Here is a 14669-nt window from a genome sequence, read left to right on the forward strand (position 1 = left end):
TTAAGGGATTTTTGTGTTTCCTCTTTAAGGGCTTCTACCTGTTTACCCCTGTTATCCAGTATTTCTTTAAGGGAGTTATTTATGTCCTTCCTAAAGTCCTCTATCATCATCATGAGATATGATTTTAAATTCAAATCTTGCTTTTCTGGTGTGATGTGGTATCCAGGACTTACAGTAGTCTGAGACCTGGGTTTTGATGTTTCCAAGCAGAATTGGTTTCTGCTGCATATGTTCTTGTTTTTGCCTCTTGCCATCTGGTTATCTCTAGTATTACCTGCCTGCTCTTGCTGTCTCTGACTGTAGCTTGCCCCTCCTGTGATTCTGGTTATGTCAGAACTCCTCAGAGTCTAGCTGTCTCTGTGATCCTATGATTCTGGAATTCTGGGATCCCGAGATCCTGGTTGTGTCTGATCTCCTTGGAGTCGAGCTTCCTGTGTGATCCTGTGATCCTGTGATTCTGGGAGTTTCAGAACACCTGTGATGCTTGACTTGTTAGAGCACCTGGGAGTTGGGCTTCCTCTGGGTGTTATGAGAGTAGGTGTGGAGCCAGTGCCCATGGTCTTCTCAGGGCACTGATTCAGACTGAGATAGCACCAATCCTCTGTACTTCCCTGCTCCAGCTGGTTCTGGAGGCAATGTGGGAGCTTTTTGTTTTGTTCACTGCCTTCTTTCAACAGTGAAAAGAGCTCCACTGGCAGCCAGTGCTCGCAAAGCTGCGGTTGCTCGCTGGGCACGGGGAACCAGGATACCGGGCCCGAGAGTTGCAAACTTTGCATGGGTCTTGCCCGCAGAGCCATTAATTTCCCCTTTAAGGATCTCTAACACATTCATAAATGGTATTTTAAGGTTTTTGTTTCATGCTTTAGCTATGTTGCTGTGTTCAGGAGTACTTTAGAACGGTTGCTGGGCTCTAGTAGGGACTTGTTATCCTGGTGTGTAGGCATCTAGCTTTGAAAATACTCTATTTCTAGGTGTTGATATATACTCCTGTCTTTGTTTGGTGGGTTTTCTGTTCCTCGGTTTCTCTTGCCTTCTTTGGATCTTGGGAAGTTTGTGGCGGCTGTGTGTTGCTTGGTAGAAAACTCTTCCAGGATCCTGATAGATGTGATTACTGTGGGTCCCAGTAAACGTGTTTCTGGGGATAAGACTTGGGAATTGCATTTGAAGGGGAGGAAGGAGAGGGGAAGAAGCCATGCAAGTATCTGCCTTCCTTACCAGAGTGATAGTTTATATTTTATACGCAGATACTTATTTAATTGCTTAGCGTGGAGTTGAGCATATGTGCTGGGCAAATGTATGTATTGATTTGCCACGGCCTTTCTTTCTATGTAGCATTATTAAATATTCTATAGCCATAATTTTACATTTCTCGTCAAAGCTCGAAATGTGTAATTCCACCAAAACATCATTTCTCAAAGAAATTTAAGAGATGCTAAAAATGCATGCATATGTCTTTAAGAGAATTCTAGCTACTCCTATCACATATCTACTAAAACCCCAGGAAAGTTACATCACTCCCTTACTTTCTAAAGCCCTTAGGCTGCTGATGGTACAAGTGAAATGGTCTTTCAGCAACCTAACACTGGGATACAGAAATGGTGAAGTCAGGAAGCCACTTAAAGTTTAATTCCCTCTTTATTAAGAATTCTTTTGAAAAAACAAAATTGCTTCTTGGCACCTAAAAGCATTCGAGAAACCTGTTGACTGGAAATTGGCCCAGGGACTTTAGCCCTGAATAGAGTCTTTGTTCATTAAAAGATTTCTATTGTTCAAAAAGAGGGGCTGGGATGGGAAGACTGGTCATACAAGGCCCAACAGAATTCCATCATATTTTAAATATAATAACGTCAAAATTCCACAATATTTATTAGACTATGTAATACCAATGTATTATGATAAGAATTGTTTATATGAATCTTGAAAAGCACCCTTCAGAATGTAATTTTTCAAAGGACTTTAGTTCCTGAGATTTCTGGATGCTTTCAAAGCCTTTTTCAAAGCACTTACCATTTCTGTTTATAACCACCATAAATAAAACTAAAACTTTGAGTTCCAAACAACAGTGTATAACAATTGTTTAATGTAGACAAAGTAACTCTAGGCTGAAAAATTGGGGGCTAGAGGCAAATAGCACTGAATGCCTTCAAAGCTGTGGGAATCTAGAAGAAAGCTTTTGCATGTCAAGATTAGCAGATGGTCTAATTCCCTTTGGAATACACAGGCTCAATTTAATACTGACCCAGAGTTACTTATTCAAAGAGGTTGGCCTCTTCTGATTATTTAATACACGGTGTAACAATAAACTGTGTCATTCAATTTGAGCATTGGAATTTATCTAGTATGATTCAAAATAATTATTTATGCTTGGACAATGCAGTTAACCACATTCACATTTGACTATTGCTCTAAAGTGAATACTTACCCAGATTTAATTTCTAAACTGGGCCTTGTGAAACAAGCATGAATTTATGCTCTGTCCTGGAGCGGAAGCAAAACAGACAGGGAATTTATGGATGACTGTATAAGAATTCCAAAGATTTTTAGCCCAAATAATGATTTGTCTCAAATAAAATAATTCCTCCACTTTGGGCACAGAAAATTGAAAATTAGAAATTGTCTTTAAAATTATAGGCAAGAAGGTAGTAACAGCATTTATAAAATTAACTTGCTCAATAAGTATAGTTATGAAGACAGATCCAATAGGATATTATAACTAACTGTACATTCAATCTATCTATTATCTATATTTCACTGCTATCAGTGAATTAAAAGAAAAATGGCTCATTCAACTGTGAAGAACAGGAAATTCAAAGCCAAGAACTCTAATCTTGTAATCTAGCCAAATTAACACTTAAAATTAACCATCACACTTGTTTTACAAGTCTTCTTAGAGAGACAATGATTTTAGAAGAGACACTCTCTGACTCTGGACTCTATGTCTACTATATCCTCACCAGTTGTGAAATGACACTGAAGAGAAGTTGAGCTTAGCATAAGAAGGACTGATGAGGGCAATGAGTGTATTTAATTTGCCATGTTGATTTATAGAGTGTATCATACTATTCCATGCATATAGAATGTGTGTGTGTGTGTGTGTGTGTGTGTGTGTGTGTGTGTGTGTGTGTGTGTGTCAGGGTTATGCTCAGGGGAGACTGACATAACGAGATGGGATATACTGTTATTAAATTTTGTTTTCAAAGAGATCCTATGACTTTTACAACTAAAGAATTTGAAGGTAATGTAAATAAGTATTATTTAGCTAACGGGATGTAATATAGTGTTGAGTAGAAACATGCATGACTTTTGCTAAAGTAACAGCAAAGATATCTGTCCTGTACATTTAGATTTTAGCAAGAGTAAAAGGATAAGTGAATAAACAGTGAGTCAATAAATAGAATATTCTTGATATAGAGTTTACTATAAGCAACAAAATTGAAATGAAAAGACAGGTAGGCATTGTTTTTCCATTTTTTAACAGTAAAATGTCTGAATGTGTTTATTTGTAAGCTTATGATTCAGACTCTCGCTTTAAGTAAATCAATTTGAAAAAAATAATAATTTGTTGTTCTGAGGTACATTTTATACATTTGATTGCTTCATTGCAACTTATAGATGTATAATGGCTTATCATTGCTAAAATATCTTCAACAAGCGTGTTGTAAGAAAGGCCTTTTACAAGGTCTTGTGAAATGTTTTAAATAAATAACTAACATAAAACAAAAATTAAGCAGCATTTTCATATATGAATACACATACATAGACACAAACACACAAAAACATTACTCTCATTGCTATAAACCTGACTTCATGGAAGGGCGCTAAAGAGAACAATTGAAAAGATGACAGACAATTGAATGCTTTATTCCATTCATGAAATAAGTGTCGGAGATTGAGTTCTTTCCCATGTACTTTGTATTTCAATCTATATGTTCTGTAGGTCAAATAATGCTTCAAAATCTAGAAACTCTAAGCTGATTAATTTTGCTCTTTATCTTTTATCGTCTACTCTGCTACTAGTTTCAATTTACTATTCTTCTAAATGTATAAAAAATCTATAATATTATGACCAACCCATTAGATAACTGAATCAAAAATGTCATATTTTGACTTATTTTCTCTTCAAATTGTCACATATTTGACATGATTCAATGAAGTACATGAAAGTTTGATGTTGGGCCAATGGATATTCAGAATAATGATTGTATAGATGACACCAAGATCCAGGTTTCAGCTGAAGAGAGAACCACAGTGAGCTAATAGGGTAGTACTCTTCTAAAAAAAACATAGACATTTTTTTAAGCAAGAAATGATTCTGTTTTTTTTTTTTCCTGGTGAGATGAGAATACGGTCTTGTCAGACTTTAGAAAATAGAAACTCAAAAACCTCCTCTAGGCTGACGGCGTGCAGATGACTAAACATCACAAGGTAGGAGTATAAAATCTGATGGTTCCCAACACAAGGCTACATTTCTTGGATAATTGGATTTGTGGAAATGTTGGGCGATGCATTCTTTCATAAAAACCTTGGGCAGGAGTGAGTGTAGCTACCGCAGCTCTCAGGCAAGCTTTCTTCCCTTAGTGGAACTCTGCATTCTCCCTTGGGACATGTTTCTTACTCCCTTTGAGATGGGTGCATATCTAGGTTAACTGGGTAGCAAACTTTGAGAATGTACATTACCTTCCAGTCCTTGTCGTACTTGATGATTCCTCTTCTAAGGAGGAGATGACACCCAGTTTGGCTATAAGGTTTAGGATAAATGTCCACACTTCTATCACAAGTACTAAAATATGATAAGATTCTGTTTTAAGCTTAGAAGTTGCTTAGACTCCTTGGTTTAAAAGGAATATTGTTGCCTTATTATGACAACAGAAATGTGATTAGAGCATTTTTTTCCTAACATAATCTAGTTTGTGGCTTTCAACAAAGAGTCACTGGAAATACAAACCACAATTCCAGTGCTTTTATTGGCAAATAGGGCAATATTGGTGAGTGGATACAGTAATTGCTTTATAATAGCCATCAGCACTTCAATTTACAATTTTTTTTAAGTCTAATGGTTTTGATCAGGCATTTCCAGAAATAAGTACGCTGAAGTAATCCAAGAAACAAGGAAATGCCTTGCAAATATGAGAGTGATTTAAAAGCTTTCTTAAAATTATTCAATATCAGTTACCTAGTCAAGCTAGTTCCTGGAATTGACCACATGTAAATAAACTGCCAAGAAATAATAGTACTGAAAATATTGCAGTCACCACAGACTCTTCATAGAAAGTGTCTAGCACGTATCAAGTCATTCATGTAAGGGCAGTGTCTAAAAATGCCCTAAAGAGTGAACAGTAGCTGAAGTGTCATGCCGACAAAGAGCCACAACACATCAGTCTCCCCACTGCTGCTTTAAAGCTATGAACTAAGCAGTTTTTAGATAACATTTTCTCCTTTGGGAATAAAGTAAATACAATATGATTTCAGTTTCATATTTGCTTCTTAACTAATTGACAGGTTTGCACTTTCATGCTGATCTAGAAGGAGAGAGCAGTTTGAGAGGGGTACATGTGTATGCTGAGAACTCAGGAGATAGCTGCAGGTTCCGAGGCTAGCCTGGATTACATAGTGAGACTCTGCTTCAAAGACAGCAAATACAGGCTAACTTCTGCTTTTGGATTCCTTGATTTAGAAGTAATTTTTAGATTGTTTGTTGAACTGAGAAATGCTTAGGTTTTTGTGCATTGAACCTATAGCTAAATGTGTCTTTATAATTTGTCTATAATGCATAGCCTAAACCCTGAGATGAGAGCTAAGTCAGGAGTTCATACATTACAACAAACTTTGTGAGTATCTTAGAGACCCATGAGACGTCACAGTACTGAACTCTGCATGTAGTAGGAACACTATTAGGTTATGCTCATAAGATATCCGTATACCAGGTGAACATAAAAAATTAAATGGAATTGGACCTGAAAGGGTTGAAGGGGTGGGGTCTTTGATGATCATGGCGATTAATAGAAGAGAGTGAAACAAAAAAATGGTAGAAGGTATATTCAATGTAAAACTATACTGCCATGAAAAATATTCTTATGCAACAATGAACACATGCAATAAAGTTAAAAATATACTTTATGGCTATTGGACTGAATATTTTATCCTAAATGAAAACTAAAGTTTGTGTCTTTGTAAGTTGCTGCATGTGATTGAGTTTGGTCCCATTTTAAAGCACAGGGGAATTCCGAACATGAAGCTAAACATTTCATCGCACAAAGAAATCAAGCTACAAGTTGGCCACTTTCCTTTGTAATCCAGTGGTTGATCATAGAGCTAAAATCTAGCCTCATTCTTTATACTGAAGAGACATTTGTTCTAAATGATACAAAGGATGCAAATCTCTTCTCAGAATGACCTCACAATTCTAACTTACATAACCAGCTTACTCTCATGGACTGTGCCATGGAGGGAGGGCTTTGCACTTTCTTTTTCTAGCTGAAGTAACTCACCCCTTGAGGGTGTAGTTAAATGGCCTTTAAAGAATATTAGAGAAGAGCCAGCTAATTGAAGAGTCTTGCTAACCAGAGCGCCTTCTTGCTCTAAATTCAACCTCTTGAAAAAACTGGTGTGCACCGACACCTTCTGATTATAAATCATTAAGTCCTTTTCTGGACAGAATAACTGCTTTCTGATTCTATTGCTATCAGATGCTGATGAATATTAGATATGAGTAAAATTATTCTCTGCTAGAAGCATATGCATATTATCAGAAAGCACAATTACTCAATCATTTAGCCCCAAAATATCACTTGTAGGACAAGGTATTTTTTTAGTTATGGCTTAAAGTTTATATGTAACTGGAAGTTTTTCTCTTAGAGTTTTGCAGAATATGTGACATTTGTTGTGAACCACATTTTCAATGGAAAAAAAGTAATAAATAATGTCAGCTACTGTATCTGAACTGTTTTATCTTTCCCTTGCTGAAAGCCTCTAATGGAATTATTGTCTTTTTAGCTAACCAACTTGCATAGTATGTGGGTAGTAGTATTCAATATTTATGAAATGCTTGTTTCTCATAGGATTAAAGCAACCGATTCTCATGCTGGAGATGATGGATTTTTATCAATTGCTACTTGAACCTGTTGAATTTTCATCTTAAGACTTAAAATTGTAGAGGTCATGGCTGGTATAGGTTCAAAGTAAAGCCTGAATCTGACTCAAAAGCCTCGCTGTACAGACAGACCTGCAGGAGCTTTCAAAAATGAACAAAAGATGTGTCTCCTGTCAATATGATTACAAATACAATAGGGCTGCTATTATTATTTCTATGGTTTTACTAAAATACAAAATTACAATGAAGCTTATGTATGTAGTATTTGTTTGCTATATAGTGTTAAACATTGGGCCCAGGTCTTGGTGTGTGTTAGGCAAGCCCTCTACAACTGAGATATATGTTCAGCCCTTTAAGGAAGTTTATATTAATAGAATTTGAAAAATCAATAGATTTCTATACCTCTTGTTGGCTCATGTAGAAGAATATAAAGCTTGTTTAGAGATTTGACACCCCTTTGTAAAACAGAGCCTGGATTTCCTTGGTGTGGAAAATAACAAACTCTCAATATTAAATAAAAGGTAGATGGCATTGTGGGTAGCCTTGGGCTATTATTTTTCATTGGTCACATTAGATTTAAAAATCACTTACTGTTATATAGGAAAAGCATTTGATTCCGAGGGTTGGCTTGAAATCTTAAAGAGACTGAACTCTTGAGTTTCAATTCTAATTCACAATAGCTATAGGCAACTTGCCCATAACATGGAGGTAAGTGAGTACTTAAATGTTGCTAATGTTCTCTGAGTCAATTGAGTAAAATGAAGTGTTATACAGGTATAGGCCAGTGGCATGATTGGCTGAACACTGTGCCTTATAGGAGAGGCATTACTAAGTATAAATGAAATGCTATCAATCAACACAATGGGCTGCCTCCTCCTGTACAGTTATCCCCAAGAATAACAGCACACAAAGTAAAGCTTTGCAGTGGCTTCTTTGAAATGCCTTGAAAGGCATACCCAAGGCATCATGAGTCCCAGCTTCCCACTTTTCTTTCCAATGACGACTCATAGGAGCAATTTGAATGGAATTGCTTATTTGACTTCTAGCCGGGTGCAAGGCTCCCAAGGCTTGTGGGGGTTGGAAGCCCCTAAACAAAAGCAGAGATTATACAGCTGCTTGGGTGTCTGGCTTCTTCTTCACAATTGGGTCCTGTTTGATTTGTTTGCATTGACATTCTTTTAGTCATTATTACCCTTCATCAAACCAGCTTTCACAACGATATTCCATATCCCATTTTCATCACTACATGAAATGTAGCATTGAAAGGACCAGGCATCTTTCACAAAGCACAACAGGACACTGACAGTTGAGCAGATTAGTTCCTGATTCAATCCCAAGGCTTCTTACTCTGATTTTTTCCCCCTTCTAGACCTGCAGGCTTTCCCTCATCAGGCTGACCAAAGCTCTCTTCACACATACCACTCAAGACTCCTGTACAGCGCAAAATGGAAGATCAAAAGCAGGTATGGAAAATAGTGAAGTGAGCACTGAAAGAAGCTCAGGTTTCATTTGCTGATGATTAGCCTTGCAAAATCTCAGACCCATGGAAGCATTTTTGCTTGTCTAAAAAAAAAAACCCAGCCTTTTTCTTCTTTTTTTTTTTTGAAAGGACTTTTCATAATGAGCAACTCTTCTCTCATTTGAAGGTTGGACTCTTTTCTGAAAAAGTTTGGTAGGCATTTGAACACTGTCACATGCAGTGAACCAGGCACATGGAGGACAGCTGACTCTACAGAACCAGGGACTTGGGTAAGTGCCCAGCGCTGAAACCACTCAAAGTAGCTGCTAAGGCTGCCCTAGAGTGAGCCTGGAAGACTTGTTTTAATTTAGTAATGTTTTTGTAACTCGCACAAGGCAACCATTTGCAAAACTCAAGAAAGTGTTTTTGGTTCTGGTGATAGGTAAAGGTGTTTGCCTGGGAAACATAAAAAGTTGTTCTGCATTTCATTTCAGGAAGATAGATACAAAATTAGATTTTGGAGTACTGCAGTCCTTTGTGATTATTTTGATGAGATTTGAAGAAAAGACCAATTCTTCGAGCAACTTCTTTAAGCCTGAGGTCCTAAGTTGTGTAGGATTTCCGTACTATCATATTTTTGGGATAAACTCAAGTCTCTATTCATTCCCAGCCTGATATAGCCCAGAGACAATCAGATAGTGAAAGCAAACAGACAATTTATATTGCAGATTTCTAATCAAGGCTCTATTGCACCAGAGAAGCTGGCTGGATATGGGTGGCATCCTCTCTAGTTACAAAGATGATATGATAATTGAAAATAATTGTGACTTGATTTTCCTCTAGCTAAAAATAATTTTAACTCCCAGCTTCACATTGTTAAGAATTGACCTGGAATCTCATATGACCTGTGGGAACTCATCCATGGCTGATGACCATCCATCCATGACCCTTGATTTCCATTTCTTAGGAGGATCCTTCCTTGCCCGTGGTTCCTTCCATTTTCTACTTGCCAAAACTAGTTCGTTTCTGGGGTTAAAGTGGGGTCTTACTTTTTGGGTCCATATATTTGATGATGATCCTTTTAGTTCTTTGCTTCTTTTGATTAGTTTCCTATAATTCAGTCTACAGGTTAAAGCGAAACAATTCTTAATTACAAAGAAAACGAAGAGGTTGAATTTATTTAGACTTCTAGGATTTCTCTTCATACACACAGGGAAATCCAGATTAATTTTCTTTTCAACCACTGGCCTTTCCTAGTGTGACATAGTTCAAAATTCTTACTTGAGACATAGTATCTAGGTATAAGGTTTCCATGTCCCTAAGTAATTTTTATTTATAATTATAATATTTAGCAAATATAAAAATTTGAAAATATACTGTATGTAACTTTGTTTTAGAGATTATGTTTTCTAGAAATGTCCTTAAAATATAGCCATCATTCTTAATAGTTGCCTAATAATGTAACAAGACGAGAGTAGATATTCCAGTAAATTACACACTTGAAGACATTTGAAGCTTATTATTTTCCTCTCAAAGATGGCTTATGATCAGATAGTAATAACTGAATTTTACCGCTAGAAATTTATATTTTAAAGGTAGATTTTAATCAGTTGAATCAAGGACAGATGACACTTGGGCTATAATCTATTATGTTATGGTATCAAACCTTAAATTTCCGAAGACTTGTGTTTCTGTAACTCTTTCAATGGCCTGGACAGCATTAGGAGAGACTGATGATACCTCCTATCATCTGAAATCTCTAAAACACAAGTAATGCTTGCAAGAAATTCCTGCTGTTGGCTAATTTACCAGATTTATGCATTGTTTTTCTGGATTTAAACTGAGATGTAAACTAGCTCAAAACTATAAATTAGGGTTGATTGGTTTGTTGTGCTTTGTTTTGACTGCAAAATGGTTTAGCTGGGAAGTAGCTATTGTAACCTTGCCAAGATACAGCAAAAGAAAGCCTTAAGCTGAAATTTTACAAACCTAGGGTTATTCTTCATTGTTATTAGCTGTCTAAGGTGATCTCAAGTGGGAAATTATATAGCATGCCAACTTCCATTTCTTCAGTGATGAGGAAAAGAGGTACCTTAAGCAGTGGCCCGTCAACCCTGCCAGCTCAACAGGGCTCTTCCAAATGCTGAATGCAAATCATGCCGAGACTAATGACCAGTGGCTTTCGCCAAGGCTCAAAATATTAATAGCGAAGAAATAAAAATATATTCATTGAATTAATTTTCTTAGAAATGCATTACATGCTAAACTCTGAATTTAAAACTTATGTGTCTGTAGTCATATACTAATTGTTTTTATCATCTTAGTCAGGTCCAAAACATAAGGTCCAAAACACACAAAATGTTTCATATTTCTACTACTCTTATCAGTCACTGTAGCTCAAAAATAGCCATAGAAACTAGTGTATGCAGAAAGCTGTGTTCCAGTAACAGTGTGTTTTTTAACACATTGCATTTTATGTAGCTTTTACATTTTAAAATGAAATGTTATTGTTTTATTTTCTTTGAAACGTTTAAAACTGTGGAAATTACGTAGGTCACAGGTCATAGAAAAAGTAGATTAAGGGCAAACTTTGGTCAAAGTTTAGTGACTCTTTGGCTTAAAATTAATTGTCTAGAACTTACAAATGATATACTAATGTAATAAATTGTAAAATATAAAATTATGCATGGATATCTTCAAAATGGTTTAGAAAAATAACACCTAAAAATGGAACCTAATGTAAGAACCCCAAAGCTTCCAAGCCCCAAAGATACCAAAGCTGATGCTAGATTTCTGTGATAGATTAGTGATTTCTATCATCATGTGTGTAAAATGTTACCCAGACTCCAATATCTAAGATTCAGTATCTTATAGATATTTTGTTTTTGCTTTCTCTAAATGAGAGATGAGAGAAAATGCAAAAAGAAAAATCAGGGGCTTTATTGCTTACAAAGTTAAGAGTCTATAAAATAAGGCTGACATGAAGCTTTCTCTGACATTACCCTCATTAAATGTAAAATTGCACCATTTTACAGAGAAGAATGGTTGCCACATGGTATTTTATTTTATGATGTAAGGTTTGTTAAACGTACTTATCTTAGACATATCCAGACATATCCTTTCCCATGTCTCAACTAAGCACGTTGTCAGTGTGCCATAGGACAGAGATATTTATGCTTCAGAGAATGTACGTTCATGATAAATCATCTCTCATTAGATAGAAAATATTAAGGTGTTCAAAAGTAATCATGGCCAAGTTTTCTATTTCAAATGCAAGTAATGGAAATTTACAGATGGTGAGTTAAAACAATTTTGCAACTTTAGGTATTCTAATCTTTTATGGATTTATAAATCATTTATAAAATTTATCTTTAAAACTCACATGTATTTGTGCTCATGGATTTAAATTCTGACACACACACACAAAAACCCAAACAAAAATTCATTTTGAATAAACTTTGAAATTGCAGTGCAATTATGCTTGCAGTTTCTGAAATCCTTGGATTATCAAGTCCATCAAAATAAATGCCATCACTACTAAAAGCAAGAAAGATTTCATCAGGAATTGTGCTATTTATATATGAGGGTTCTTTCAGCTGATAAATATTGATATTGTTTATGAGGGACAAAAATACTAGTTGAATAAATTTTTTAAGTGAATCAATTAATCAAAGTACAGAACATAAATATACCAGTTGAGTATTTTTTTAAAATGAGGTTAATTTATCAACTCAATTTGAGTAGTTTTAATTCATGAATTTTACATAAATAGACATAATTTTAAATCAATTTTCATACCACAAATCCTATTTCTCTTTCCTTTTTTGTATTAAAGGCATATTAGCCCAATGTAAATTATTTCTAGTTGCCAGTGAGCTGATTGGGTTTTAATTTGATTAATGTTTAGACAAAATTGAAAATTTTAATTTCATTAGTAATGGAATAACTAAACACTAAAGTACTGTCTTGATAAGGACTAAATGTTGATTCATTTAATTTTCCACATTTTCTTTGGTTAAAAGGTAACCATTCATTAACACATAGTTTTTTCTTTTTCTTTTTTTTTCTTCTGGAGTCTATAGCTCATCTTGTCCTCTGCTAGATTCTAACTAAAAAGATGAAAGCAGGTTTTTATTCTTAAGGAACTTATGGATTTATTAGAGGTCAAACCAAAGGTTGGCACACAAGGGTGACTTCTGTCTGTAGGAGATGGTTGGTAATGTCTGGAGAGATTTTGAGGGTCACAACTTGAGTAAGGGAGTGAACCTGGTTCACCATAGCTTAAAGCCATCATCTCTGTTAAACATCCCACAACAAAGAATTACCAATAACATTGACTTCAGGAGATTTGAGTCCAGTGCAGTACAGTTGTTTTAGGACTACTCTTATACAATGGGATGCAAACTTTGCCAGGAATACAAAGAAAGACATGATCAGCTTTGAAATGAGAGGAGGGTGTACTGGTGTAGAAATGTCTTGAAAGAAGTGTTAGTTGTAAAAAAAAGACTCTTGAAAAGTAGAAGAGAGAGAGAGAGAGAGAGAGAGAGAGAGAGAGAGAGAGAGAGAGAGAGAGAGACTTGTGGGGTGGAACTAGTAGTATCTGTTTTCCATACTCCATACAGAAGAACCAAACTGAGCCAGGATAAAGATATGCAAAATAACTTTTTATCTTGGGGAGCAGTAAGGATCCTTGAGTAGACAGGATAGGTGGGGGGAAACAGAAACATGGGTTTGCTCAGATAAGAACCGACTTATTTAGCCATATCACAGAATCACAGAGTTGGAGTTTTTATTTTATTTTATTTTTTATGAAAAATGTTAGAAAGGAGGATGTCAGCTACAGACTTGACCTGTTCAGGCAGACAATAATAGATAGGTTTTATGAATCTTGGTGAGAATTGGTGGGGATCTCAAGGAAACAAAAACATTTGATATTTATGCTGGAAACGAACCCCAGGTGAAAATTCTCTCTACTTGTTTCCTTATAAATATGATTTTGTTTCAATGGCTTTTACTTTTTGTCAGAATTACACCAAAGGTATAAAAATTGGTTCCTAGTATTTTCATTAGTGTGTTTGCTGCTGATTGACTGATTCTGGCAGGATCGAGCCATGGAGTTGTGGTGATAGAGAGCACTGTCCTTTCTTAAAATTGGTGCTTTCAGAGTCTAACTATATGGGTAAAAATAAAGCTTATTTACCACTGAAACAAAACAAAACAAAAAAACTAGAGGCTAGAGAGATGACTCAGCAGTTAAGAGCTGCTCTTTCATAGGACCTGTATTCTGTTGGGTAGTGGACTGTGCCAGGAAACTTTGTAAGGTTCAGAAACACCGATACCCATCTAAGGATGGTAGGAGTTTCCCTGCTCCCTACCAGATTCCTGTCCTGGAACACATCACCACTCTCCCCACATTGGGATGTGACCAATGGTCATATAGCCTAGAACAGAGTTCTCCATGCAAATAAGGTATCTAGATGGGCCCTAAGGGTTTAGCCAATGAGCTTCCCTTGCTAGACATTCCTGCCAGCAAAAGGTATAGAATCTCTGGCCCACCCTGAGAAAGTTGTATGCACCCATTTTCCACGACGAACAATCAATAAACAGTTTGGAACCAAGGACTGTCTCTTTTATCAAGAACCAGCTTGGGGAACATGGAGGAAGCCTTTGTCTACAGAGCCATGGTACTTGAGTCTCCCATAGAAGACTCCATGTTCTCTGACAACTGTGGATGAGCTAAGCAGGAGTTTCTACTCCCCCTGGCCCCAGGGTTGTCCTAGCAGGGCCTACATCCATCCACCATTCCCAACTCCTCCATGTGGTTTCCAGCATTGTCCGGACACCTGGAAGTTAGGGAACCACAGCTTCGGCCTCAGCCTATGTCATTTCTCACTCAATCTGAGGCCCACATTTTAGATGTTTACCTACCCACTGAATGTTGATTGGTGCTTTCTGCAAGCCCAGCCCCTGAGGGAGCTCCTCCGAGTTCCCACCCCCCAGCAGCAAGGCTGAACCGGAACTATAGAATTCATTTTCCAGAACCCACATGGTGGTTAAGGGTCGTCTATAACCCCAGTTCCTATCAGCACTCACGCAGCACACATACAGGAAAAACATTAA

At 36.5% G+C, this 14669-nt stretch overlaps 1 protein-coding gene across 1 annotated transcript in view; it reads left to right on the forward strand.

Moving 5' to 3' along the window:
* The first annotated feature begins 8463 nt into the window (after window positions 1-8463).
* Window positions 8464-14669, forward strand: part of Zpld1 (zona pellucida-like domain containing 1) — a 59701-nt gene continuing 53495 nt past the window's right edge. The window contains exons 1-2 of the mRNA XM_039088739.2: window positions 8464-8553; window positions 8737-8839. The gene's annotated coding sequence lies outside the window, so the exon portion shown is untranslated. The remainder of the gene's footprint in view (window positions 8554-8736; window positions 8840-14669) is intronic.

The sequence above is a fragment of the Rattus norvegicus genome, chromosome 11 (genome assembly GCF_036323735.1).
Source record: "Rattus norvegicus strain BN/NHsdMcwi chromosome 11, GRCr8, whole genome shotgun sequence".
Classification (NCBI taxonomy): domain Eukaryota; kingdom Metazoa; phylum Chordata; class Mammalia; order Rodentia; family Muridae; genus Rattus; species Rattus norvegicus.